Genomic DNA, 5,139 nt, shown 5'->3' with positions numbered 1-5,139 from the left:
GAGAGAGATGTATAGTTTCACTGTAATCATATAGCATCACAGAGGGAGAAGTAGAGAGAGAGAGATGTATAGTTTCACTGTATTCATAGAGGGAGAAGTAGAGAGAGATGTATAGTTTCACTGTAATCATATAGCATCACAGAGGGAGAAGTAGAGAGAGAGATGTATAGTTTCACTGTAATCATATAGCATCACAGAGGGAGAAGTAGAGAGAGAGAGAGAGAGATGTATAGTTTCACTGTATTCATATAGCATCACAGAGGGAGAAGTAGAGAGAGAGATGTATAGTTTCACTGTAATCATATAGCATCACAGAGGGAGAAGTAGAGAGAGAGAGATGTATAGTTTCACTGTAATCATATAGCATCACAGAGGGAGAAGTAGAGAGAGAGAGATGTATAGTTTCACTGTATTCATATAGCATCACAGAGGGAGAAGTAGAGAGAAGAGATGTATAGTTTCACTGTAATCATATAGCATCACAGAGGGAGAAGAGAGAGATGTAGTTTCAGTAATCATATAGCATCACAGAGAGAGAGAGAGAGAGATGTATAGTTTCACTGTATTCATATAGCATCACAGAGGGAGAAGTAGAGAGAGAGAGAGAGATGTATAGTTTCACTGTAATCATATAGCATCACAGAGGGAGAAGTAGAGAGAGAGAGATGTATAGTTTCACTGTATTCATAGCATCACATAGGGAGAAGTAGAGAGAGAGATGTATAGTTTCACTGTAATCATATAGCATCACAGAGAGATGTATAGTTTCACTGTAATCATATAGCATCACAGAGAGGAGAAGTAGAGAGGGAGAAGTAGAGAGAGAGATGTATAGTTTCACTGTAATCATATAGCATCACAGAGGGAGAAGTAGAGGGAGAGATGTATAGTTTCACTGTAATCATATAGCATCACAGAGGGAGAAGTAGAGAGAGAGAGAGTATGTAGTTTCACTGTATTCATAGAGGGAGAAGTAGAGAGAGAGATGTATAGTTTCACTGTAATCATATAGCATCACAGAGGGAGAAGTAGAGAGAGAGATGTATAGTTTCACTGTATTCATAGAGGGAGAAGTAGAGAGAGATGTATAGTTTCACTGTAATCATATAGCATCACAGAGGGAGAAGTAGAGAGAGAGATGTATAGTTTCACTGTATTCATATAGCATCACAGAGGGAGAAGTAGAGAGAGAGAGATGTATAGTTTCACTGTATTCATATAGCATCACAGAGGGAGAAGTAGAGAGAGAGAGATGTATAGTTTCACTGTAATCATATAGCATCACAGAGGGAGAAGTAGAGAGAGAGATGTATAGTTTCACTGTAATCATATAGCATCACAGAGGGAGAAGTAGAGAGAGAGATGTATAGTTTCACTGTAATCATATAGCATCACAGAGGGAGAAGTAGAGAGAGAGAGATGTATAGTTTCACTGTATTCATCAGAGGGAGAAGTAGAGAGAGAGAGATGTATAGTTTCACTGTATCATATAGCATCACAGAGGGAGAAGTAGAGAGAGAGAGATGTATAGTTTCACTGTATTAGAGGAGAAGTAGAGAGAGATGTATAGTTTCACTGTAATCATATAGCATCACAGAGGGAGAAGTAGAGAGAGAGATGTATAGTTTCACTGTAATCATATAGCATCACAGAGGGAGAAGTAGAGAGAGAGAGAGATGTATAGTTTCACTGTATTCATATAGCATCACAGAGGGAGAAGTAGAGAGAGAGATGTATAGTTTCACTGTATTCATATAGCATCACAGAGGGAGAAGTAGAGAGAGAGAGATGTATAGTTTCACTGTAATCATATAGCATCACAGAGGGAGAAGTAGAGAGAGAGAGAGAGAGTTATAGTTTCACTGTAATCATATAGCATCACAGAGGGAGAAGTAGAGAGAGAGAGATGTATAGTTTCACTGTATTCATAGAGGGAGAAGTAGAGAGAGAGATGTATAGTTTCACTGTATTCATATAGCATCACAGAGGGAGAAGTAGAGAGAGAGATGTATAGTTTCACTGTAATCATATAGCATCACAGAGGGAGAAGTAGAGAGAGAGAGATGTATAGTTTCACTGTATTCATAGAGGGAGAAGTAGAGAGAGATGTATAGTTTCACTGTAATCATATAGCATCACAGAGGGAGAAGTAGAGGGAGAGATGTATAGTTTCACTGTAATCATATAGCATCAAGTAGAGGAGAGATAGTTTCAGAGAGGGAGAGATGTATAGTTTCACTGTAATCATATAGCATCACAGAGGGAGAAGTAGAGAGAGAGAGATGTATAGTTTCACTGTATTCATATAGCATCACAGGGAGAAGTAGAGAGAGAGAGATGTATAGTTTCACTGTATTCATAGAGGGAGAAGTAGAGAGAGAGATGTATAGTTTCACTGTAATCATATAGCATCACAGAGGGAGAAGTAGAGAGAGAGAGAGATGTATAGTTTCACTGTATTCATATAGCATCACATAGGGAGAAGTAGAGAGAGAGAGAGATGTATAGTTTCACTGTATTCATATAGCATCACAGAGGGAGAAGTAGAGAGAGATGTATAGTTTCACTGTAATCATATAGCATCACAGAGGGAGAAGTAGAGAGAGAGAGATGTATAGTTTCACTGTAATCATATAGCATCACAGAGGGAGAAGTAGAGAGAGAGAGATGTATAGTTTCACTGTATTCATATAGCATCACAGAGGGAGAAGTAGAGAGAGAGATGTATAGTTTCACTGTATTCACAGAGGGAGAAGTAGAGGAGAGAGAGAGATAGCACTCATCACAGAGGGAGAAGTAGAGAGAGAGAGATGTATAGTTTCACTGTAATCATATAGCATCACAGAGGGAGAAGTAGAGAGAGAGATGTATAGTTTCACTGTAATCATATAGCATCACAGAGGGAGAAGTAGAGAGAGAGAGATGTATAGTTTCACTGTAATCATATAGCATCACAGAGGGAGAAGTAGAGAGAGAGATGTATAGTTTCACTGTATTCATATAGCATCACAGAGGGAGAAGTAGAGAGAGAGATATAGTTTCACTGTATTCATATAGCATCACAGAGGGAGAAGTAGAGAGAGAGATGTATAGTTTCACTGTAATCATATAGCATCACAGAGGGAGAAGTAGATAGTTTCACTGATTCACAGAGGGAGAAGAGAGAGAGATGTATAGTTTCACTGTAATCATATAGCATCACAGAGGGAGAAGTAGAGAGAGAGATGTATAGTTTCACTGTATTCATATAGCATCACATAGGGAGAAGTATAGAGAGAGATGTATAGTTTCACTGTAATCATATAGCATCACAGAGGGAGATGTATAGTTTCACTGTATTCACAGAGGGAGAAGTAGAGAGAGAGATGTATAGTTTCACTGTAATCATATAGCATCACAGAGGGAGAAGTAGAGAGAGAGAGATGTATAGTTTCACTGTAATCATGTATGTAGTTTCACTGTATTCATATAGCATCACAGAGGGAGAAGTAGAGAGAGAGATGTATAGTTTCACTGTATTCATATAGAGAGGATCATAGTTTCACTGTAGAGGGAGAAGTAGAGAGAGAGAGAAGTTTCAGTATTCACAGAAGTAGAGAGATAGTTTCAGAGAGGGAGAGTATGTATAGTTTCACTGTAATCATATAGCATCACAGAGGGAGAAGTAGAGAGAGAGTTTCACTGTATTCATATAGCAGAGGGAGAAGTAGAGAGAGATGTATGTTTCAGTTTCACTGTATTCATATAGCATCACAGAGGGAGAAGTAGAGAGAGAGAGATGTATAGTTTCACTGTAATCATTCATCAGGGAGAAGTAGAGAGAGATGTATAGTTTCACTGTAATCATATAGCATCACAGAGGGAGAGAGAGAGAGAGATGTATAGTTTCACTGTAATCATATAGCATCACAGAGGGAGAAGTAGAGAGAGAGATGTATGTAGTTTCACTGTATTCATATAGCATCACAGAGGGAGAAGTAGAGAGAGAGAGATGTATAGTTTCACTGTATTCACATCACAGAGGGAGAAGTAGAGAGTATTCACTGTATTCATCATAGCATCAGAGGAGAAGTAGAGAGAGAGAGAGATGTATAGTTTCACTGTATTCATATAGCATCACAGAGGGAGAAGTAGAGAGAGAGAGAGATATAGTTTCACTGTAATCATATAGCATCACAGAGGGAGAAGTAGAGAGAGAGATGTATAGTTTCACTGTATTCATCAGAGGGAGAAGTAGAGAGAGATGATGTATAGTTTCACTGTATCATATAGCATCACAGAGGGAGAAGTAGAGAGAGAGATGTATAGTTTCACTGTATTCATATAGCATCACAGAGGGAGAAGTAGAGAGAGAGAGATGTATAGTTTCACTGTATGTATAGCATCACAGAGGGAGAAGTTTCACTGTATTCATATAGCATCACAGAGGGAGAAGTAGAGAGAGAGAGATGTATAGTTTCACTGTAATCATATAGCATCACAGAGGGAGAAGTTTCAGGGAGAGTTTCACTGTAGAGAGAGAGAGAGAGAGAGATGTATAGTTTCACTGTAATCATATAGCATCACAGAGGGAGAAGAAGTAGAGAGAGAGAGTTTCACTGTATTCATAGAGGGAGAAGTAGAGAGAGAGATGTATAGTTTCACTGTAATCATATAGCATCACAGAGGGAGAAGTAGAGAGAGAGATGTATAGTTTCACTGTATTCACAGAGGGAGAAGTAGAGAGAGAGATGTATAGTTTCACTGTAATCATATAGCATCACAGAGGGAGAAGTAGAGAGAGAGATGTATAGTTTCACTGTAATCATATAGCATCACAGAGGGAGAAGTAGATGTATAGTTTCACTGTAATCATATAGCATCACAGAGGAGAGAGTAGAGAGAGAGAGAGAGAGAGAGATGTATAGTTTCACTGTAATCATATAGCATCACAGAGGGAGAAGTCATGTATAGTTTCATCACAGAGGGAGAAGTAGAGAGAGAGAGAGATGTATAGTTTCACTGTATTCATAGCATCACAGAGGGAGAAGTAGAGAGAGAGATGTATAGTTTCACTGTAATCATATAGCATCCCACAGACAGAGGAGAGAAGTAGAGAGAGAGAGATGTATAGTTTCACTGTATTATAGCATCACAGAG

This window comes from Oncorhynchus nerka, linkage group LG18, assembly GCF_034236695.1.
Source record: "Oncorhynchus nerka isolate Pitt River linkage group LG18, Oner_Uvic_2.0, whole genome shotgun sequence".
Lineage (NCBI taxonomy): Eukaryota > Metazoa > Chordata > Actinopteri > Salmoniformes > Salmonidae > Oncorhynchus > Oncorhynchus nerka.
Note: the sequence above shows the minus strand (reverse complement) of the source record.